A 25,916-nucleotide genomic window follows, 5' to 3' on the forward strand; every position below is an offset into this window, starting at 1 on the left:
TTCCTTTCACGTTTCAGAGCCCGCGACTTTCGTTCATCATTAACGTTTTCATTTCCTTAGAAACGATTGCCAATATTAATCGAAGGTACAGCATCTTTCTTCAATTGACGTTTTAAGTCCAACGCTAGTAGTTCGCCTTTGAAATCTCTTTCATAGTCTTCATTGAGAAAATGATTTGAGCAGATGCGTGCTGAGTCCAAGTTAAAAGTATCTTCTCTATAGCAACGTTGTTTCCATGTAGCTCTGACTGCTGGATCTTTCGGGAAACGGTGATATTTCAAATCATTCTTTTCTGGGTCTTCTTTCGTTAAATCATAGCTATTGTAGCAAATGGAAATTGCGCAACGAGGCATACTGACAACTGAAACCAAGAAAATTAATTGCGATATTTCTTGCAAAGAGCTTTGTTTACTTTATAATGTACCTTATTTGAATGTTGTTGTTAAGTAAGTTAAATCCAACTGAGTGGTATTTGGTCATCAATGACTACTGATGGGCGGCATAGTTAAATCTAATTAAAATGAAATAACAAAATTAGAATTTATGTTATAATTTAAGATCTATAAATATCGTAACACACCTTAATCATTCCATTGAGCGTTATATATGGCAAACAACGATGATGATTTTCGAATAATAAATAACATGTCAAAATATTTGCTTGGAAAATGCCAATGACAAGTTGTCGCCAAACTGCAAAGGCTTATTCAACGTCAGAAATCATAAGGGCCATGTCACTTGTTCAATATGCGCGAGTCTAAAATTTTTATTCGAAAAATCTTTATTAGTTTTTATTAATTAATTTTCTGTGCGAATATTTGTTAATTACACACGTTTTACCTTTCAAACTGCCTTTAATTTGGTGGACCACGCGTAAACCCTGCCTTCTACACCTGCATTTGTTATTGTTTCGGGATAGACTTTCCAAACCAAGTGACGTCAAAATCGGTCGACGAATCAGAGCCTATTTTGAAAAAACTCGGGATACGAGGCAACCTTTTCCAGTCTAAATTTTTACCAACCTTGGTTTCGATAAAATTAATCACGATAGGTTTTCTTCTAAAGTAATGTTTGAGGTATCAAGAAACAGTTTGAGCTAAATTTGCGATTAAAAATTTAGGAAATCCAAGATTCAAATATTTCAAAACTAATGCCTGCTCAAAATACACGATCAATAAAAAATCGCCCAGTTTAGCATATAAATATGTGAAATTGCACATTTCGTAGTAAAGGACCCCGCACTAGATTTCAATGGAACCAAATGTTCAAAAATCTACCGTTCGCCCTCTAGCGGGTCCTAAAGTTGTAGTCGCGAGTATAGTATAGACTAAATTAATTAATAGAATCTTAAATTAAATGGTTTTTTAACATATTAAGCCGGGTTTTCACTTGGCGGAAAATCATTGGCAGAATGTTTGAAGTCGGCGGTAAAGGTTTTGGCGTTTCGCTCGATCCCAGCAGTGCTATTTTCACTGGGCGATTTTTCGTGACCGAAATCAGACGTTTTTTCACTCTTTGTCGGCTGCTGGAGTTCTGGCGTTTTAAGCCTAGGCCCAAGATGGATGATTTATCCAATGATAACGAATTACTTATTAAAGCGCATACAAGCATTCTAATTTTAATGTTGTTTTATATGAATTATCGAGTCCAAAAAAACATGATATACGAAAGGTCGGTTTGGGTGAAACAAATATATAGGAAAAGGAGAGAGCAAGGCTATAATAACAACTTGGTGAAAGAAATGCGATTGACTGATACAAAAAACCCCTTTCGGTAATATTAATAAATTTAATAGAATACTAAATATGAAATAATTAATATTTAATTTGCATTAGGTTTTTCCGGATGTCTGCGAAACAGTTCGAGGATTTGCTAAGATTGGTGGGGCCTACAATAACAAAAAAAGATACAAAATTTAGAGCAGCTATTCCTCCTCAAGAAAGACTTGCTTTAACGTTGTGGTAATGATAAATTGTCACTATTTTAAAGCTTCTCCTGTTGATAATGTATTCCACTAAATTTAGATATTTAGCAAGTGGCGATATGCAGACGAGTCTTTCATTTGGTTTCAGAATAGCAACCTCTACAGTGAGCAACATCATTAAAGAAACGTGTGCTGCGATTTGGAAAATTCTTCAACCAATCTATATTAAATTACCAAAATAAGTTCCTGAATGGTTGAAAATAGCCGAAGGCTTTGAAAAAAGGTGGAATATGCCCAAATGCCTGGGAAGTTTAGATGGGAAGCACGTTATCATTGAATGTCCTCCAAAATCAGGATGAAAATATTTTAATTATAAAGGTACCTACAGCATTGTTTTGAAGGCATTATGTGACTCGCAGTATCGATTCATTTATGTTGACATTGGGGCAAAGTGATCGCGGCATATTTCCAGCTTCAACATTAGGTCGTGCATTGAAAAATAGCAATTTAGTACTCCCGGGAAATTCTCTACTGCCAAATTCAGATATTACATTTCCCCCTTATTTTGTGGGTGATGAGGCCTTCCCCTTAATGAAAAACTTGATGAGGCCTTTCCCAGGCCAATGTTTACCTTTGGAGAAGAAAATATTCAATTATCGGATAAGTCGGGCTAGGCGAACTATTGAGAACAGTTTTGGAATTGCGGCTGCACGGTGGCGTATATTTCATCGACCAATAAAGGGAAAACCGGAAAACTTTGACAACATCATTAAAGCTTTTGTATGCCTTCATAATTTTATGATGACGGAGGAAATTACCAAAATACCCCAAGATAGAACCTATGACAGCCAAGGGTTTTCTGATTATATAGACAGTGAAGGCAACGCAATTGAAGGTCGATGGATGACGTATGAAAGGAGAACAACATTCAGAACTTCGAAACTGACCTGAATGGCAATAGGCACAGTGTTGTTGCAGGGCAATTAAGAAATACACTTGCAAATTATTTATGCAACGAAGGTCAAGTGCCATGGCAAGAAGCATATGTGAATAGAGCCTAGTCTAAAATGGTTCCGAAAATGGTATATAATGGTGAAAATATTTTAACAAAAGTAAATAAAACAAAATTACAAAGAAATTAATTTAGTTAAATAATTGTTTTTGGTTTTTTCAGTTCAATAATCCAATGCTATATTTACGTACTGTTATAATTTTATCTTATTGTTATGAACTACAATTAACCACCGAATAACTGATACGTAAAATATATCACTTCGAAACACTAGTTTTTAAAAATTTATTCATCCCCTTGCAAATCGTACATTAAATTTTCAACTTGATGTCTAAAGTCTCGTTGGTTTTTTGGTGTCAATTTTTTAAACCTACACATTAAAGATGGAAAGTAATGAAATTCTTCACCCCTTTCTTTTTGTTTCTCTACCAAATTATTTAAACAAAGTTTTGTGTCATCGATCATTAATTTCATGGATTTGTCCATTTCGTCCAGTTTTCGTTTCTTCGTATTACCTTCCTTTTTTAACAAATGATCCTTATTGAATTCCGATGGTGACCCACTAGTCTTTGGGGTGGCTTTAACTTCTTGGTTTGATGGTATTCCATCAGTTTTTTGTACCTTCTCATACTCTTCGTCAAAAATTTTACTGTAATTATTTAAATGGGCTGGTCAATTGTATTTCAGTTTGTCTTTTTACTCAAACAACTTACTCGTAAATAGAATTCACCATGATATCTTTAAAATTTGGCTTGCTGCTTCTCCTTCATTAGCCTCATTTTTATTTTCGAAATTATCACCTCCATTTCCACCAATTTTTATTTCATCGTTGTCAATTGTTATTACAGCTGGTTCCATCATATTTGAAGAACTTCTAAAATTGTTTCTTACGTTCATATCAAATCAAATCAGTAATGGCGCAACTCTAAAGTATTTTGTCAGATAATTTTTTGAAAGTTTGATAAGTTTATTTATAAAAGTCAATTTTATTTACTAGATTACTAAAGTAACAGATTAAATTAAAAAAATTAATTGAGCTAATAAAAAATTAATTTATATCTTCAAAGCTACGACATTTAGTGTGTACAAGAATGTATTTATTTATACTCAGGGTATAAATAAATACATTCTTTGTGTGTATATGTAAAAGTAACAAATAGAAATCCAAACAAATATTCACTTTTAAAATATTGTTGTGGATGTTAGGTTCGAGGTTTGATCCGTCGCTTTACAAATTCACGAGAGGACTATGAATTCCTTTTGACATAAACACTTACCCTCGATTTGATATGTGAGAATCTAAAAAGCCCTGTAAAATTGGATATAAAAACCATTTGGGTTTTGTTGACCCATCGTCATCATCAACTCCGGCTCCGCTTCTTTTGCTACTGAGGTATGTAGTTCTTTCCTTCCGGTAGCGGTCTCGGATACCTTTCCATTTGTTATATGCTTTGTCCACTGAAAATATTATTTTATTTGTAGAAATTATGTTTAATTCAGAGAAAACGGCATGGTATTAGAAGATAAAACTTATTTTATACAAGACGTTTCGAGCCGAGGCTCTTCTTCAGTCGTTCGTTAGTTTTAATTTGATTTAAAATTTTACCACGCGCCATATTCAAGTTCTAATATCACGCGAGCAGAAGGTCAGCGTGTTAAAAAATAAACAAAAGTTTTACTGATTTTAACAATTTACGTGTGTAATAGAATCAATGTAACCGATAAATCCAAAGTATATGTAAGTCAGTGTGAATTATTAAAATATAAATATAAAATAAAATAAAATTTTAAATCACAATATTACCCCAATTAGTTACTTCTTGACATCCTTTATCTAAATTTAAATTACCTAGTTTACGAATATACAATCCTTCATAGAATTTTCTTTTGTACCAATTGGTTTCCCGTTGGTACAAAAGAAAATTCTATGAAGGATTGTATATTCGTAAACTAGGTAATTTAAATTTAGATAAAGGATGTCAAGAAGTAACTAATTGGGGTAATATTGTGATTTAAAATTTTATTTTATTTTATATTTATATTTTAATAATTCACACTGACTTACATATACTTTGGATTTATCGGTTACATTGATTCTATTACACACGTAAATTGTTAAAATCAGTAAAACTTTTGTTTATTTTTTAACACGCTGACCTTCTGCTCGCGTGATATTAGAACTTGAATATGGCGCGTGGTAAAATTTTAAATCAAATTAAAACTAACGAACGACTGAAGAAGAGCCTCGGCTCGAAACGTCTTGTATAAAATAAGTTTTATCTTCTAATACCATGCCGTTTTCTCTGAATTAAACATAATTTCTACTAATATTCACCATGGTAAATAATAAGTTTAATATATTATTTTATTTGTTAAAATTTTAATTTTAGGGTCATAAAACTATGAAATAGTACTTACTTAAAATTCCAAATAAAGCCCCTATGGCGGTCCACCTATTTTCTTTCTTTAATTTATCCCTATAATCGTTTTAGATATTTTCTAACTTCTTCTACGAAATTTTCCGAGTTAATTTTCGGGGCACGATTGTTTTTACAAGTTGACATTATTATTTATTGAAATAAAACAAATAATAACGTTAAGCCTAGGCAACGCGTGTACCGGGCACCGTCGAAGAGAGTTGCAGACACAGATTGCAATCACTAGAAGTGACGTCACCGTGTTGGCGATAGGTGATTGGATGAAAATGAGCGGAATCGCCAGACGGGACGAAAAAAATAGAATTGAAAATCGTCCAACCAAACCGAAACTCGACCGAAATTCCGTTCGGCGTCGACGGAAAATATCGTTCACTTTCCGTCGGTGTCGAGCTTTTTCGCTCAAAAACCGCCAAGTGAAAACCAGGCTTTAAGCATGGTTTTCACTTGGCGGTTTTGTGGCGTCGACCGTAAATGGAAGAATTTTACCGTCGACGCTGGGCGATTTTTTGGTTGGGTGTAGCGTTTTCAAATTCTATTTTTCCGCGGAGTTTCGACGGATTCGCTAGCGAGCGACCAATGAAATATGTAAATTAAGTTAAATAACTTTAAGCTTGACAAAATAATTGTACCGTATTTTCAATGTCAATACCAGAAATGGCTCTCTGTATCACCTACTCTCATTTCCTGAACTAGATTTCTATGATATCCTCGCTCCCTTCTTCTTTTGTTTATTTCTTTAACCCATTCTGATCTTTCATAAGAACTTGCTCTTTGATTTCGATATTTCATAAAAAAGGAAATCAAATTTATGAAACTATAGTGAGCTCTAATTAACAGCATTTGCTCATCGTCATCTATCAAACTGGCCATTTTGAATGACTCATATGCAAACGACAAAAAAAACGCCGAACTAAACGCTAAGTGAAAACGTAATGTCGCCAGCGGTGAGCGAAATGTGATTTCCGTCGTAGCGCCGAATATGAATTTTCCGCTGAAAAAACCGCCAAGTGAAAACCAGGCTTTCGTAAGAAGTTATGATGGCCGCATGGTGTTTTACTGCGCGTTTCGAGTTCGATTTCTGACGGGACTGTTTTTTTCTATCGTTATTTACTTTGAACATCGCGACCACCTAACTAGGTTAGGCAGATAAATCGTGAAATCACATGAAAGATTATTTTTTATTTTGAAGTCCTAAAAAAGATTGTCATAAAATATATATTTTAAGAATAATGTTTACATTAGAACATTATTGCATGGACACTGTATCTCTAACCGGACGGGAAAAGCTGTAGCTTCCACCATACAAAATTACCTGCGCCTTCACCGTCCGTCTGTAAGGGGGCGAGGGGGTGGATAATTTTGAAAGTTCCTGGCTGATAAGGCCATATAACTCGTCACGTGATCAACAAAACGTTCCGTTTGAAATCGCGGTTTACATTCTTCGGATTTCGTCATATTATTTTTAGTTAAGAGGTAATTTATCATGAACGTGTCCGTGTCAAATATACTTGTGGACTAAATATCAGTTCGTTAGGTAATACGGTACGTTTTTCAAAGCATTATGGTTAAAAGACAGTGCGAATATCCTTTGTGTAGGAATAACGAAAATTATATCAAACCAAGGCCTAATAGCACAGCTATTAAGGATTTTCCATTCCGCGGCCTTGAGCAGATATAAAAAAATGTAATAGATGGATTTCAGCATGTGCATGATTTGATAATAGAATTACTGTTGAAAGGATAAAAATATCTACTTATTAAATTTGCTCTAAGCACTTTTTGGGAGGCCATGGCCCACAGTTAGCAATCCCGATCCTATAGCTTTTACATAAACTGAGGAAACACTTCAATTAATGGTAAGTTTTTAAGTTAAGTCTTACATTTTTATGATTCGATATCTAATTATTCGTGTCAATTAGTATCAAAATGGGGATACCACTTCGGGTCAGAAATTAACAGAAGTGTCAACTTTCAAAGGACTTTCCTTTGATATGCCAGAAATGTTGCTGATTCCCAATTATACTCAAGAAATATTGTTTACAGTATGCAATTTATAATTTAAAACAAATGGTTAATAAAGATATTTCACACTGTACCAAATTTTACTTATTGTTTAGAGTTAAATTGTGACTAGAACTCCTTTGATTCAGGAACGGCAAACATTTAGCTTTTTTAGCAATGCCAATTGCAATAAGTTCCTACATGATTACAGTTGTGTTAAAGTCCCTTCCTTTTGGAATACCCAAAGTTTGTAATTGCTCCAAACTTAGGTTGATCATGTGTCAGAAGTTATTCTGAGTCAAATCAAATTTTCTAACAACGTACTCAACAAAATTCCATGAAATTGCACCCTCACCTTCTTTTTGGAGGAGCAGTAACAACATTACGAATAATTGGAAAAATAATGAGACTAACTGGGGTGGAGTCTGATTCAATGGAATTTGTTACATCATTATCAACGTATTGTTCTAAAATTATTGCACAGTTTTTTTCCTCTCCCTTCAATTCCTTGATTCCAACAAAAATTTCATCCAACTGTTCAAGTTTTTTCCCAAATGTGGATTTTCTAAATGGTTCAAAACAGTAGTACATAGACAAGGCTTAGCATTACAATTAATCTAAAGTCATTTTTTTACGTTTTTAAAAGCCATAGTTCATTTTATAAAATTCAAAATTAATAGTATTTACTTTCCATTGTAAGAATGCTCCATTTGAAATATTGAGGAAGTTGCTTTTATAAGGTACGTGATCACTTTAAACCTAATTAGTCTGGCTTTTTATTGTGCTGCTAAATAAAAGGACCCCGCACATTTAATATGAAAATTTGTTCTACCTTAATTTCTTATCAATTAATATCTTTTGAAAATAATATCCCAATTTTGATAGTATGGATAAATTCTCTGGTAAAAGGAAAATCATCGATATTAGTCAAAGGGAAACAATACGTAGAGAAATGTTGATGGGCCATTAGAAAATGACGGTTTGCCAACAGCTCTAGCACAAAATCATCGTCCAAATGACGAAGAAAGCAGCAATAGTAGATCATCGACCGATAGCGATAGATGCAATACTTCAAATGACGAAATTGATTCTGCTACTGATAATGACGTTGTCGTTAATGTTCCTAAAGTTAGAGCTAATTTGTCAAGTCCAGGATCAGATTCGACAGACGACACAGATTATAGGAATTCTGAGTCTTCAACTGCCAGTACCAGTAGCTCTGATACTGAATATGACATAAATATGGATATCCGAAAATGGGCTATAGACCATAATGCTGATTATTCTTGCATTAATGACTTGTTAAACATTTTACGTAGGCATGGACATAACATTCCTAAAGATTCTCGCACTTTGTTAGGAAGACAATGAAAAGTTGAAGTAGTCGAAATTGAAGTTAGGGGAGAATATCACTATGTTGGCTTTAGCTTAGGAATCAATCATTTCTTGAAAAAAATCCGGATAACATTGAAGATTTAGCATTTGAATTTAACATAGATGGAATAAAATTACATAAAAGTTCTAGTTAGCAGTTCTGCCCCAATTTGGCTATGGTATTTAGTTTTAAAAATTGAATAATTGGAACCCCTTTTATTGTGGGAGTTTTTTGCGGGGAATCAAAACCTGGTTCTTTAAGCCAATATTTTTTATTGAAGACTTTATTATTCTTTGTAGAGAAGGCTTTTCATTTGAAAATCGTGTTATCAATTCTATTGGTAGTGGTCCCTTTATTATGGATACGCCGCCAAAGGCTTAATATAAAAACCCTAATTGTCATATGGGATTTTGTTCATGCGACAAGTGCACCGTACACGGTGAACACTGTGACAGGAAAACTCTTTTCTTAGAAATAAACAGCCCATTACGTTAGAACGATTCGTATAGTAATCAAGATGATGAAGAGTATCATCTCAGAGGATACCCCTCTCGTTTACTTCAAATTGATATCGATATGGTTGCCCAATTTCCACTTGATTATATACACCTCGTGTGCCTTGGTGTTACTAGGCACTTACTAAATTGCTGGGTGAAGAATGGCAAATTTGACGTTTGATTGAGCAGCCATTTAACCAACTCGATATCAACTAGACTTCAGCAATACCGACAGTTCATTCCAAGAGAATTTAGCCGAAAGCCTCGATCACTTAAATTTATTGACAGATGGAAAGCCACCGAGCTGAGGCAGTTCCTTTTGTATACAGGCCCCGTAGCGATAAAAGGCATTCAATCCGACGAAGAATACAAACACTTCATCTTGCTTAGCTGTGCTATCAATATCTTAGCAAATGTTGAACCTTTTGGCCAATATTCGGAATATGCGGATTCACTATTGAGAGAGTTGGTTATAGTTTCATCAGAAATATACGGGAAACAGTTTGTTGTTCTGAATGTTCACGCTCTATGCCATTTAGCTGCAGATGTTCAAAAGTTTGGGCCTTTGGATTCTTTAAGTGCTTTCCCATTCGAAAACTATTTACAATATATAAAGAAGAAAATCAGAGGAACAAACAAACCGTTTTTATCAGATGCACACTCTTCAACAGCGTCATCTAGTTCCTAAGGAATGTCTATCACTAATGGTAAGAAAAAGTTTTGCACGACTTCTGACAACTGACCCCCATTCAAGGGCGGATCATCCCCCCATAGATCATAAATTTTCCAAAAAAAAAATAAAAAATAATATATATTTATAATATATATTTATCCCCCCTCCCCGAGAAGGACTTCTGGATCCGCCCTTGCCCATTAACTCCAATGTAAATTCTAACCTAATCCCAACCCTAAAATAACCCAACCCAACATTAGATTAACTCAACCCTACCCTAGATTAACCCAACCCAACCCTAAATTAACCCAACCTAGGATTTTTTTATAGGGGTCAATTATCAGAAGAATCTCCAACATTTACGTAGGATAAATTTATTATAATGAATAGTTCTGTTTAATCCACTTATTAATTATTAAAGTGACTAAGAAGAAATGTACTTCATTTTTAAGCAAAGCAGAAGGTATTGTCAAAACTTTTATATGCTATATTTTATCAATATTAAATTTTATTTAGGATTCACTGACAAATTAAATGTTTTAGAAATGAGTGATGTTGTTTTAAAAAACGGTTGTTTCGATGCTCCGTGATATAAAAGTTATGCTTGAAAATAAGATTCATTTCCAAAATGAGATCACACCTAACATAGACGCATGGCAGAGCGTGAATGAAGCTCCTGAATTACCACTAAACTCTACGGCTCAAGTTAATCTGCTAGAAGAACTTGTTAAAGATGAGAACACCAGAAAAGCTCTGGTATGAAATTATTTTTGGGTCAATCCATCTTCCTTATATCAGAGTTATAAGCAACTATCTTATGTTAATCTTCTAAAAATTAGAGACGAAATGGTTATAACTTAAGGAAAAATGTTTCCAAGCATTTATATCCTGCTTCTGTAACACCTGCTGGTTGTTTTTCTAACAAAGGTATTCAAAAGACAAAAAATTAAAAGGCAATAATATCATACAACTGGAGTGGCGTCAACCAAAAGTCGGCATTTAAATCTCTGGAATTAAAGAACATTATAATTGGTAAGTAGAACACATCAACTCTGAGATTACTGCCAAATTATTATTTTAAAAATTTTGTTTAAATATTTAGCGTAGGCGCAATAACACAATTTTTTTAGCAAAGCTTTTAGTTGTTTTTACTTTACAAATATATTTCGGTCTATCGACATGTAAGTAAGATACCAATTAAATATTTGAAATTTGCAGAAGCAGTACGCTTGTCTGTTGATGCTAAGATATTGAAGGATCTAGATGTGGAAAAAGTCATAAATAAGTGGCTTAAGCATGCCAAAGATAGGGAAGGCGGCTGTTCAGGCAGAGTTTCATAATTTTCTCAAGAGGGTACATCTCACGAATTAGGTTCTAAAGAGAGGAGTGCACCTCCAGAAGATATGTAGAACCCAATGTAACTCTGATATATACTGTTCTTTGTTAAGAAATAATTGAAAGTGCAAAGAATACTTGCAGAAATTTTTAAATAAGAAATCTTAGTTAAATTATTTAATATACTCCATACTTTAAACCAGAATTACAGACCCCCACAGCCCTAAATATAATATTACAGCAAACTCTAATTACCTAATAAAAGTATAACTGGTTGGAAAATATATAACATTAAAAAACTTGAATCTTCATTTTCAATTGCAATGATTTTTAAAACATTGTTATGGTTTGCTTAAATCAGCATGACAATATTAAAGTTTTATACAGGGTGTCTTAATTTAATAATAATAATAATAATAATAATAATAATCAGCTAGGCTAATACCCAAGGCACCACCTTAGGCCTAAGTCATCAAGCGACTTTTGAAGCCTTTAATTCAGGTGGCCGGGTTACAATGCGTAGGAGGGTGGTGGCAAGCCCAAGCGTTTTTCTCAAAAACTATGTTGCTAGAGATGTGAAATGATCAGGATATACTGTCTCGGGGGGGGGGGACCCTTTTCTTTTAGAATTTTCAGAAAAATCGTGAAATTGTTCACCGTTTTGAATTTTTTTGTTTTTGAACGATAGGTGGTAGATGAAACTTTCAATCAACAAGCTGTAGAGCCAAATCGAATGAGACCATGGAACTAGTAAAATGCACACCAACTAATTTGAAACGCCTATTTTCGGATAACTGATTTATTAAATTGTGAAAATAATAGAGCATGTAGTAAAAACTACGAGTTTTTAACTGTGAAATAGAAAAACCTGTATCCAGTAAAATATAAACGACTATAACTGTGAAATTCTTAAACATAATAACTTTTACATTTTACGAGAATCACCTGGCTTCACCGGTTTCCAGGTTGTTCTTATAAATTCAAAATGACATTTTTCCTCAGTGTACTGTTATATAATTCTACTTTAAATCAGGAGTTTAAAAATAATAAGTGCATACTTAGATAGATAAAAATTTTGACATGTCTGATTTATAAATTCATTAAATTTATTAAGAGAATTAGCTTACATTGAACGTTGCAAACTCCTTTAACCGTTTAATTTCTTATGTATGTATACAAAATTTTAATTTACCATATAAAACAGCATATTAATAAGGGTTATAACTTTTTGCGAGTAGTAGTTTGAAATACAAAACTGAAGGATCTAGTTACGACAGCATAGGATACGTCTATACAGGGCTTTCACATTTGATATCTAAAATTTCCCTCATGCGATAATTTCATTAAATAAAAAATCCGGTTTTTCGCGTTTTTGACTTTGAAATTCAAAATTTTTATCCCTCGCTCTTAATACTACATTACAAAGATTATCAGATTATTTCTTATAAAATTATTTACATTTTAATAATTTTGCGCAAAAATCACATATGGATATTTAGATCGTGACTTTCATTTCTTTCAAAATAACCACCATTTTAGGACCGTATTAAAAATATTTTTTTTAACAATAGTGACTCATAACATATCCTTGGACTAAATTTGCAATTAGAGTTAACTTCAACCGGCAATGGTATCAGAAAAGCTAAAAGTTCCCTTTCTTACCGTACAAAGAACACTTTTCCCTCATTTTCCCCCGCGAAAGGCTATCCCTCGCTTTTTCCGTTTTGCCTCTTAAATTGCATTAACCCCTTTTAATGTTTTTGAAGGTGGGAAAAGGAAAAATTCCCCGCAAGTGGTAGCACTGTGTCAATAGCATTGATAATCAATGCCAGAAGTAAGCTTTTCGATAATAGATCTAATAAATAATAGCTATAATACGAGAGGTCACTTGTTTACGGTAGATTCATCGTGCAGTTAAAGTTAGAGAGCGCGCGCATATTTTTGTTTTGTTGAGCTCGCGTATATATTATTTTATAGAAAGAGCTATTGAAAAATATGGTGCCTTATCAGGCAAAATAACTCAGCTCGTAGTATGTGTCTTTTTCTTTTGGAGATTTTATCCCACAGTCCTATTGTATATCCATGGCGGTGGAGTTTAATATTCATTTTAAATATTTCCATTAGTATATACATAATTCTAAACTAAACACGCGTACTCCTTTACAATTTAAAATTTTCTCAGTTTACTGTTACAGTGTAAAGGCTAAAATTTTAAGAAAGGGTTTTTAAATATATTAAAAGTGAGGAAAATCAAAGGTTCCTTGAAAAATCTCGATGGAAATTATTTTAGAAATATATATATATTTTTTTAAATAATTAAAAAAATAACTCTTTTATTCTAATATCTAGATTCAAAGATCACAGCTACTCCCCTTTAAATCAACTTTCAACTGCTTTGATAAAAACATTTTTTATGTAATTAAGTTTATTGATTGATTTTTCTCAAAAGAACGAAAGGTAAAATTCTTAATTGGTAACTTAATATTTTATTTAAAGAAAATGATTTAAAAAATCACACACTAAACAATAATTGGGCTTAATTAAGTTACAGCTAAAAAACAGTCTTATTTAATATATAGTGAGTAGACAGTCCACTAGCGAGGCCCCGGAGGGATTTTGTTCAATACCAAGGCCGCGTTGCCCCTTTGGACAGTGATTGCGATCCTTTGCATGAGATACGCGACGGAAAGCGGCTCGCAGGTGAATTCCCGAATCGTTCAACCGATCGAGTGAATCAAAGCCCTAAACAACCCAGAGTTTCGAGGGGAACGGCTTTGAATAGGTTTCGATTTTCTAGTACTTGGATTTCTTCTTGTTTCAGCCTGAGTGGCGGTCCAGAGAGGGGCTGACGAAGAAGATGCCAAATACGATGGCACTGGTGAAATCCCACACCAGGGATTGGCCACCTGACCAAGGCACCATACACATGCCATCGGGTATTTTCCCATCTTCTAGGGAGTCCGTTAAATTGACAAACATTGCATATTTTTTGCGTTTTTTAATTAAGTAAAAAGGTGATTAAATTGGAATCAATATTCATGTAGAATTACTTCAAACAGATCTATCTTTCTCCAAACCCGCAAATCTTTGTTTATGTTTCAAGAAAAAACGCCAATTTCGCAGTGATTTTCATTAAAGGATGAATATATGCAGATAGAACCAAGAACAGTGAAGCATTTCTAGCAAAAGTTTAACACACTTCATTTTTGATGGGTAAAATAATTTCTGCTTATTTTTTTTAAAAAAGGTGTTATTTGCTTAAATTTAAAATTAAAGCATGATATTATTTAAACTTTAATCAATACTACCTCTTTTTTGTTTTTGTTTTGATTTTTCCTTGAAAACTATTATTATTTTTTCCATTTTTAATCTCGTGAACTTGTAAACAGATATGTAAATGATCACAAGTAACCACACCTAAAAAAAGGAAATAAACTTAAAAATCCTCGATGTAACAATTTTCTGAAATTATCTAACCACTTATTATATTTAATTTATTTTTCTATTTTTAGGGTTATATTATAAAATACCTTATTTTTAAATTTTTGATTAAACTCTTTAAATCACCCATAGAACACTTCAGACAGCAATTGACATAAGACTGGCAGTAAAAATTATACCACTTCCAGTTTTTGAACGTCACTCATCCTTTAAATATAATTGGCAATTTAAAAGAGGCTAGAAATATACGTACCTGTAAATTGAACGGTGTCACAACAAATAGGCCGGTGCTCATTATGGAACTTTTGGCTTTGGTGGCGAACTTGATCTCGTCAACGTCATAAGGCGTTGAGAAATCCACGACTCGAAATCTTTCGAAAGTTTCCGAGATCACCGAAAACGCCAAGTCCGATTCCTACAATTAATAATAAATCAATTAAATAATTATCATCTAGAAAGTGTTTGACATTAACCTATTATAAGGATAATTTAAAAAATCATAAATTCTGTTATTATAGATTCGTTCCTAATGGCTTTTATTTAACTTTTAAATAATCTATTTTGATGAAAATATAACTTCTTTATGTTTTAAGTCAAAGTATTTTTAATACCCCATTTTGTATGTTTATTTTTAAATCAGATTAGTTCAAAAAGTGATCGTTGTTTTCTAAGGTTTTTAATCAATTTAAAATTTTATCCGGCTCTGAGCACATTTTCAAATAAGGCTGGTGATTGGCTAGCTCTTTTAATTGCAGCAAGGGGGTCCAATGCTTGTGGGTAAATAATCGAAACAGCTCACTTACGCTAGACCATGAAGTCTTAAGCCCGTCACACACTGGACAGTTGCTCGTCCTAGCAACCGTTGCTCGTATCGGAGACAATATATCGCACATTACAATAGCCAAAACTCGCGCTGACGCTGGCGACCTGCTGTTCGGGCGAACGTACGTTTCGTACCGACTTCAACTTGTCTGAACATTTTGACGCTCCTCTCAGCTTCGGTTTCTGACGTCACTACATTCCTACTCTTTTTATGCGGGAGAAGGGGTACACCAGATTTTTCCGCCAAAAAGAGAGATTGCATCACGCCACGAAACACGTGGATATGTTTTCTTTTTGTTGAATTTAATTATAATCAGCCGGCATATATTGTGGCAGATGACAAAATATCAATTATTTTAGAAAATAATGAGGTGCGTGAAAATGCAACGAACGATGAACATGACTGTGGTAGTTTAGATTGGCCCTAAATGGGTCGGAGTGTGCCATAACTAGTGCCTTTACCGGGGAGTCGGGGTCCGGCTCTTGTAACCCGTAAGGGTGGTGGCGCACTGGGAAATGTTAGCTTCGATCAAATGGTCCTATCTCCACCTCCGGTCAGGTTTGGGCTGATACTGAACTTCGGCTCAGGCTAACGGAGAGGGTCCGTGCAAACTGGCCACTGGGTAGCCTGCTGTGGGGCGGCGTGCCTCCGTATGAGGGCACGGCGGTCCTGTTTCCCAGCCTTTTGGAGCCACACCGGGATCTCCGGTGCCAGCTGTGCTGGATTACTTGGGCTGCTGTGTGCCCGTCGTTCCCCCTTAGGAGCTATCTCCAATGAGTTTGACTGCTTACCTACGTAGGTAGGGTGTCGGCTGAAGTTGCTACAGCATCCACTCTTAATCCCACTGCTGTGTGTGAAGTGGGAATTGGTCCACCCATTGCTGCACCTTCTTCTGGGTTGAGTGGCTTGCGTCAAAGGTGCGACCATCAGTAGTAGGGTTCTGCTACCCATGCTGGATTTGTCACCTGTCCGGGCTGAGGGGACGCTGGCGGGTTATGAATTCTGACACACTGGTAGTTTAGCTTTGGATAAAAAATTGATAAATATGGTAAAACGGAAAACGTTTCTAATAGACTTTACCAAAAACACCCACAAAGATAAATTTTTAAAAGAAAATGATAACTGAAATTAAAATAGCTATACGAAACGATATTTATGCGGCCGCTTATGCCCGTGCAACTAAAACGACGAATTTAAAAACAAACGACTGCGCGCGCATCCGAGGGTGTTCCTGTTTTCTATAGTAGCGACCGGCTATTGTGCGATTCTCCGAAAATGAAGCCAACGCCAGTGCGTGAGTTCTTTCGCGCTGACGACAAAAATGTGTTTTGGAAAAAAAATGGTATCCGGCAACAGCGTCAAATTGAAGAAATTTTTTTCCAGTGTGCGGGATTCGAACCCGAGCCTTCCTGCATGACAGCAGTGGCGTAAATAGAGCCCCCGCAGACCCCGCGGCGCCCCCGAGAACTAGGGGCCCCCAAATGTTTATGATTAAAATCGGTGCTTTTTAAAAGGGCCCCGGAGTTCCTAGTTACGCCACAGAGCCACCGATACATGTTACGGTCCAAAGAAAATTATAAGCTCAGCTTAAGCGGAAGCGTTTATTACAAATTAACAGAGTATTAAAATTCGGGTTTTATTAAAATAGAACGAAATTTCGTGTTCCATTTAAATTATTGCATCGAAGATATTCTAATGTAACGTCTTCTCTGACGAAGACCCCGCGGGTTGAAAGTTCAGTTGTTTTCGGTAAAATTGTGGGCTCTTTACACCACAATTATTGATTAAATAATATTTTTGAAAAATCCATGCGTGTCTCTCTGTTAATAGTAAAAAAAATTAGTTAAACAATTTCCATGGATAGATTAGAATCTTTTAATATTTATTTCTTCTCTGTTGAATAAAAATAATGCGCCGCCCAGGTTTCGAACCCGAGCCCTTCTATCTCACAGGCGAATGTTCTACCACAGAAACACCGATACATACTACGTATCTTTGAAAATTATAAACTCAGCTTAGCGAAAGCGTATGTAAATGGTTTTTAAAGTCTACATTTTTAACGTATTAAATTTTAAAGGTCAAATCTTGTTTTAGCGTAGTCAGCAGAGATAAGAGGGTTAAAGGGTAGAACCTGTGGGTGATCCACTTATTTAGTTTTTTTGTTATTTATTTACGGGTTTTCTTATCGCCTTAAATATACTCTTGTAATAATGCAAAGGCGTTTATTGATATACGAGCTGTCGTTTAGATAAGTAGCTCTATGTGCTTTGTTGATGGTAAGGTTTTTGCTTCTTGTTAATACATTTGGTGTGGATATTTGGATGTCTACGATTCCTAATGCAGTCATTGATTTACTGGGTGTGCGAGTCATTATATGATATTGGAAATTGGACGGCATTGGTCTTTTTCATGCGGTATGTGTCACAACGTCAACTGGAAGTCTACGAGTCGTCCACTACCAGATGCCGAATATAGCTATTCTACGGTATCTTCATCAAGGGCGAGTGTTAAAATAAAATGAGCGTTAAAGATGCGGCAACTATTTCGTAAGCGAGAAAAATACAAATACCCTCTGTAGATATTTCTTTCATTAAAATATGCTTCGTATTATATTCAACTGATGAACTTGTACTGTAAAAAGGGTTAAATTCAATTGTGCATTTTTTTAGTACGTCTAACTCACTGTTGTAACTTCTTAATTTATTACCTTCTGAATAAATTATAATCGGTTGTTTCGTCTCAATTATTTTAATAATAATTAAAATTTTATGCCGGGTGGGATAGAACCGGGATTACGGTTTTAGTAAATAACTCTGAATTGCGGAGATCTATCTTTAAGGGTCATCTCGAGAAATTATTAATACTAGGGACAATTCTTCCGATGAGAGGTATTTTTTGGCTTGTCAACTTGTTTTTTTCACATTCCTTAAAACCTTGTTGAAGTTAATAGTAATAAAGAAAACGGATTTTCTACGCGGAATAAAGGGTGTCAAAAGTCGTTGTATGATTTTGGGTCTAGATAATTATAAGGATTTAGGAGGTATTTGGACACATTAGTTTTATTTACAGTTTGAACTCTTCTAAAATATAACAGCTTTAATTTGTTATATATCTTTCCTTAGTTATATTAATGCGAAGTCAGTGTTACCTAAATGTAACTAAATGAATAAAGTCCATGTCAGTGGCTAAAAGTGGCCAATACGGCAAAAAGTGACAAATAGTGACTCATAATCAGTAAATGCATTTAAATATGGAAAACAAACCAAAATAATTATTTACAAGTTTATTTCACAAACGTTCATAGAGATTCCTTTTAAATAAAAAGGCAGATTATTTTCTTACGTTTCTGAGGAGCATGGCAATCATGCCAGTCCACTCTCCCAAACCATTTTTAGATCCGAACTGTTTATCCAACGGGAACCGAACTTTAAGCCTGAGAAAGCAAATTCTGTTTACCAATAATTCAGCGATTATTCGAATAAAATACTTAATAGATGTACAAACCTGACATTGAAATAGCGCATTAATGTGGAGAAGAATAGAGCTTCGTAGCCTTCGATATTGACGATGTAATTATTTTGGTCCAATTCTATTCGAACAGATGGATTCCGTGAAGTTGAAATAATTTTTAATATTTAACACCGATGAAGTTGTAAAAATCATTTGAAAGAATCCCAAAACTTGGACACTGAGAGGGCACATCACAAATGAGTGCCCTTTTCCCCAAAAACAATTTTGCTTCAATTTTCTCTGAATGTCAAAAAAATTAGTTTCGCAAAACCATTTGGTTGCAGATTCAACTTAATTCTTATAATTTCATTGGATGCTGATTTATGTATTTATATGAATTTAATCGATAGAGAATAAAACTATTTTATAATGGTTACATAATATTCTTAATCTGATTTAAATATTTTCATCCATCGTGTCCTAAAGATTTCTTCTAAAATGTCTCGTAACAGCATTTTAAAAATTGTTTCAAATAACTCCCAAAACTCTTCAGAGCAGCACACTGCACAAACGGGCTGAAGAAAGGGATTTCAAGTCTTGAGCTGGAGCCTGTTTCAACCGGGGAAAAAGCTAAATTTCTTTGAAGCTAAGTCGTTTTTTCTGGCCGTCGAAATGAACGCCGTCTTAAGTAAAAGCCACTTTTTCGTTCAAGCTGAACGACTCTGTTTTAACAATTACATAAAATTGTATTATATTTTTCTTATTAGGCTGAACCTTTCTCTAGTGCGTAAAATAATTTTGATAATTCTTATATTAATAGTTAACGAGATATAAGGTCCTAACTAAAGGGTAGTTTGGGCGCTTGCCAAACTTGTTTAGCTCCGGGGCCCGAATTAAAACGTAATAACTTAATTACTTTTAAATATAAAATTGACAAAATTATTTAGTTCACTAAACAAGAGACTGTTCTACACTAAGTAATTTATTTTATAAGTAAAAATATAAAATTAAAAGAGTTCAGCGGTAGTCTTCCCCTTAACCGACTTAAAAATATCTTCGTCAGGTGTAGGTTCGACCCACGTTCTCATTCAAAGATCGCTAGAGCTATGATTAGATTTATTTATATTATTGTTAAAACTTACGATGACATGCGCTACCTTTAGATCTGTGTAATTACAGCAACTGATTTCGGTCAACATTTTTCTTAATTTTAAATTTCTGAAAAATAAACAATTGGATTATGTTTTTGTCTTTTTTGTGATCGTTGTTCTTACGAACTATTAATGTTTAAAACTACCTAATGATTAAGGCTGTTTGCCAAAATAAACCAGGATAATGTTTAAACAGGATTTAGATGACTGTAAACGGAATGGATTTTTGTCAATTAAGAGGCACGCAAGTGACCCACGAAAGGAAACTCAAAGATTTAACGCATTGGCGGGAAATTGAAATAGAACCTTACCAAATCTAAAACTAAAAGAACCCAGTGTCTCTAAGTCCGGAAACTAAAATGATTGAATAGAGCAGATTTCGGATGCCTCAAAGTTATCAATTTTATCTATAACACGATTTAATTTATTTCGTTTTTTAAAACAGCTAAATTTAATTAAATATAGACGATCGGTTCATATCGGTTGTATAAGATAATGAAGGTGATACCATACGTCGGCAGTTCCAGCTTTTACCCTGACTGTTTGTTGGTACCGGAGGTTAAACGTTTGTGAGGGATCTGACCATAGAGGTCTGTCTCTTCCCACTACTTGACAGCGAACGCAGCCCTGGAACATGTAAACGTCATTTCTGTCTAGACCGTCTACTTTAAATTTACCTACCATAGCCTCCCGCCCCCGCATAGCTGACACTATTCTTATACCCCTGCGTTTTTCTTCCCAGGCGAGCCATTCAAAGGCCGCGGTTGATTGTCGGTCCCTATTTCTCATCCCCCCGGCGGGAGTATCCCTATCGTGTCAGGAATGAGAAAGCGTTTCCTAAAGACGTAATTGCAGGCGCCCGGAAGCGTGATGGCGGCGCGGAAAGGGTCAGTGTCACAGATTTCCATGAATTCACGTCTAAACGTTGCGCATCCCAGTCGGAGTATATTTACATCCGCCGTGCAATACGAAATCGCGTCTTTTAGAAAGTCAAAGTGACCGCCCGCGGCTATTTGCTCCCCGTGCCATTTAAGAAGAGCCGCTCTTTCCTTTACCCCTAGATAGTTAGCCCCGTACGCTTCAAGGGGCGGAAATTTATCCCCCTTCTCGGTCGAATAATTAGTGGTTATGGGGTCAGCGGGATCGAAATTATTTTCGACAAAATTAAACAAAAGGTGAGGGAATCTACCCGTATCCATGGAAGGCCCTATTCCAAACGTCTTCCTAAACGCGGCGAGTCCCATGGGGATGAACGAATAGGAATCGAGAAAATTGAAATTAAAACAGTTAAAGAAGAGAATTTTAGTCCCGTTTACTATCACGAAGGGCACGTCGATTGATAGAACGGCTTTAAATACGAATTGGAGATCATAACATTTCGCAGCGTGAGCGAATAAGTAATTGTTTTTAATATCCCCTAGAGTTCTGATATATTCCACAAACTTCCCCACAACATTTCCCCCGTAAAAATTTTTTTGTAGCGAGCTAAAGCGGATGCACACCCCGCAATCGAAGTTCGAGTCTCGCTCGTCGATACACGCGGGGCATACAATTTGGGATATTAGAAGAAACGGCTCATGCTCGAACGCCCCCTTTTTATTTACGTGTTGTTTATTCTGAATCGACTCGATGTCATAAAACACGAACAAATAAGAAGGCACGCCCCCTAGTGCTAATCTTCGTTTGGTCATGTCAGGCTCGGGGTGGTCTTTAATTCGCTGGACGAAGCAAAGGTGAGGATGCGGCGCGTGCTTTTTACAAATACGGCAGAAAACTTCCGAACAAGAATGGATAGTTTCCCTAGAGCGATAGTCCACGTATTTGTAACAGTCTTTGCACACTTTAACTTGACTACAGAGGGAGGGAACCGATTCGCGATGGCTTTGGAAGCATTCCAGTCCGTGAAAGGAGCGAAAACATTCGGCGCATTTGACGAGCTCACCGGAGCATTTCTGATGTCTGAAACAGGATTTGCAGAAAATTGCGCATTTGTGGCGTTCCAATTTATCGTATCCGACCAAGCTGATGGAACACGCATAATTAGTGGCGAAGAATGACGTCAATTTCGCGATTACGTCATAATGTTTCTGATTATAAATTAAATAAAGTTTATTACCGGAGTTCCCCCCTTCGCCTTGGAATAATACCCTAGGTCTGTCGTTATAAACCTCAAAAACGATTATTTGATAATCAGAGAGAATAAATTGGAAATGCACTAAACTCGTGAAAGCCCCGCATTCGCGTTTCAAAACGCCGGCCTCGACGCGTAACTCCTCGGCTTTTTCCCTTTGTTTTCGCGAAGAGGCCTTGTACAAAGCCTTATACTCCTGGAAATATTCTTTATTTCTAGGGTTTCGTGTTTTCTTTAAATGAGCGATAGCAATAATTAATGCTCGCGGGAGACACAAGGAGTCTTTGTTTTGGACTGAGATAAAACTTCTTTTATCAGGTATGTAATCGATATGCTTTTTAAGTCCGCGTCGCCTCAGGGACCCTCCGTGAGGTAATCTTACCACGTTTAACGTGAATAAAATTGGTGAGTTCCAGAAATCATCTCGCTCATCCAGATAGATCTCCCCTTCGAGTAAATCGAAAACATCACCGGGCTGAAGTTGCGATTTCTGGCGGAAGGAAATTTCGAGCACCCGCGCCGGGAAAACTTCCGAGGTACACGAAATTTGAACTTGGTCATCACCGAGAAGTTGATCAAAAATAAAGGTCACGAACTGCGTAATCCCGAGTTCTACGTCAGCCGGGAAGCGCACTTCAACGTATCTTCCAACGAGATTGAATAGCGGATATTCTTTCGTTCCATCTTGGATAATTTCAAAATTCACGGGTAGTTCCAGCTGAAGACCCTGGCCATCTTGTTGAACGGGCGGAGCCTCGATGACTTGAAGCGGAAGTGGCGGGATGACTGCGAGCTGTAGAGGCTCCTCTTCTTGAAGAGCAGGAAGGTCTTCAGGCTGGGGTGCTTGAAGAGGCTGAGCGAGTTCCGGCTGATTACCTCCAACTTGAATCGGGGGTGGTTGGTCGATCTCTAGTTCATCGAGCGGATATGGTTGAGGCGGTGGAACTTCATCATCGTCCGCGGGGAGAGGCGATAAAAGAGGAGGAATATCTTCGCTCGAATACCAGTTAAATGATGAAATCGAACTTTCACTTTCACTAGTCCACTTTAAAATTTTATGCGAAGGTCCCGCTTGATCTAGAAAAGGGTCCGGGTTCTTACGCCGAAAAGGAAAAAACACTGGACATGGAGAATCGCCCCGAGAAAAAGTGTCTCTAACAATTATCGCGTTAGTGGAAGTCCCGGCTCGCGGTGAAACTTCCCCGGGAACCGCTAAATTAAGTGGTAGAAGTTGCGATGAAGATCTCCTTTTTCTACAATGAACTATGTTATTAACGATTGGCCCCTCGTGAAATTCTGACGTAATATTCAAATCGAGGGGTGGGGTAATAGAAGTTTCTACTTCCGGATTCAGACACCTAATTTTATGAGTAAAGACGTGGGTATGCGAATCGCCGCGAGAAAAAGTGTCTCTAAGAAATACCGCGTTATTTTGAGGAAAAGTCCCGGGTCGGGACGAATCTAGCCCTAAATCCGCTTCAGGAACCGAGTTATTATGGGGTAGAAGTTGTGAAAAAGATCTCCTTTTTCTAGAAGGAAGAAGGTTATTAACGCTTGAACCCTCGTGAAATTCCGACGTAATATTATTCAAGCCGAGAAAAGTATCTAAATCCGGATTTAAGAGTAAAATTTTATTTTCCTACTTATTAAAATAGATAGCGTCATTAAGCGAGTCTAAATTGTTTTCGGGTTGAATCGAGGGTAGATCAGGGGCTCCAGTTTCATCATTGTTTTTAAAAATATTCGTTCCTTCAAGTTCAGCCCCGATTGTTTCCCGGATAATATCCGCTAGTAGGGAAGTCTTTGGGGGCTTAGGGCCCCGCCTTGAAGGACATTTATCGGGCGCGCTAGGGATAATAGTTTCGAGGTCTACCGAATGTCCGCTGGTTTCGGGTTTGCCGTTAATTAGTAATGCTTTTTCAAGCTGAGAAAATTGCGAGAATATTCTGGAGTGCCCCCATTCTGGGCTTTTTTCCGGGGAAAGTTGAGTAATTTCTAGAGGAGGCGTCGCGGGATTAGATCCTTTTAGTAAAGTTTTTTCATACTGCGAATATTCAGGGGGGAGTGAAAAATCATCCGTAAATATTTCGGAATTCGTAATCTCTTTTTCGGGGGTGGTTAATTCGGGTGATTTTTCCGAAGGGTTAAAACATTTTATCTCGTCATTCGAACTGGAAGAGCTGTCGTTTAGAGTTGCGTCTGATATCTTTCAGCCAGGGGCACCCATAAATTATTTGAGAACGGGAAATCGGCGTCTAGTGAATTGTCATCAAGTGAGCTAACGGGGCTGAGGTTAACCGGTAATTCGCGTGGTTGAGTGACCGCTGGATCGTTTGATTGGTTAGACAAAATGTAATCGAAGTCATCATCTTCCCCGAATTCGTTTAATACGTCGCGTTGTTTCGCGCATTCAGCTAAGAAGGTCGACGTTTTAATCTCGGACGGAACATTATCGATTAGCGATTCCAATTCTCTTAAATTATTGCAATTTCGCGGGGCTAGAGGTATAAGTTTAAGGTAGTCAATAAGTTCAATAAAAACGCGTACCAATTCCAAATCTTTCAAACATTTAGGTAATTCGCGCGGTAATTCGTGAGGGTTAACGAAGTCAAATAGTAAAAAAACCGGTATAAGAAATCAATGCTTACAGGCCGTATATAAGATTTAAAATCGCGCAGTGCGTTAAGGAAATTTAGTTCCATATTTGTCGGGTAAAAATTTCGAATGGGGCTTTTTAATCGGGTCCCGGGTCTATTTATGGTCTCGCTTTTTAAGACCCCCACCCCATCGGGGGATGGTATTCCAGACATGTAGGGGGTGGAAAAATGAATCGTGTCTATCCAAGGCGTAATATTATTCAGGTATAATATTTCCCACGGTTTTTTGAACCGCTCGTATTATCCCCCCTAAATTCATCGACAGCTTTTCTGGTTCGTAAAATCTCGCTTAAGAAATAATAATCGTCGGATTTTTTCGTATTGTAGAAAAATAACATTCCTGTCTTTTGTATTTTTCCCCGGCCGCTATAAAAATTCCTCCTTTTATTGAAAGTTAACCTTAAGTCGGAAACTCCCCGGTTGTATTCAATAACTTGGAGGCGCTTTTATTTGGTGAGGAAAACTGTCTAGATTCCGTGACAATCTCTAGCGGTAAATTAAGCGTGGGTCCAATGAAACTCCTTAGAGGGTTAATCCCCCTAGCGGTCATCCGGGTTTCGACCCTGCCCCTTAAAATGACCGGTATATCTAGCCTCGCGAATTTACCGATAGCCAGAACAAGTCCAAGAATAAAAATTATGGCCTCCGGGAATTCCCGAAAACGCTGGTAAGTTTTTTAAAATTTTATTTCGCTTGATTATTTTAATTCTAACTTTTTAAATATTATCTAGCCGTCAACCCTCTTCATCATCCTCCGATTCCTCCTCTAGGGAAGAGCTGGAGGCTCTTTCCTCTATTTCGTGAGTTTTGATATTTATATATATTTTCGTTATTGTAATTTATATTTTTTTTACATAGTTATTCCCCTGCAAGCCCTGTTCCGGGCTTCTCTCTTTGGAACGAGAACCTTCTCCTTCCTTCATCACCGGATGTTGTGATAATTTCCCCCAAGTAGGTTTTTAAAAAAAATCTTTAACCCCTTTTTAAAAAATATCCTAAATCATTTTG

The 25,916-nt window shown here is 36.3% G+C and overlaps 1 pseudogene; it reads left to right on the top strand.

Moving 5' to 3' along the window:
- Positions 1-1,845: 1,845 nt before the first annotated feature.
- On the top strand, positions 1,846-2,379 carry LOC149956309 (uncharacterized; annotated as a pseudogene).
- Positions 2,380-25,916: the final 23,537 nt, after the last annotated feature.

Source organism: Leiobunum rupestre, chromosome 2 (assembly GCF_980474605.1).
Source record: "Leiobunum rupestre chromosome 2, qqLeiRupe1.1.hap1, whole genome shotgun sequence".
Taxonomy (NCBI): Eukaryota; Metazoa; Arthropoda; class Arachnida; order Opiliones; family Sclerosomatidae; genus Leiobunum; species Leiobunum rupestre.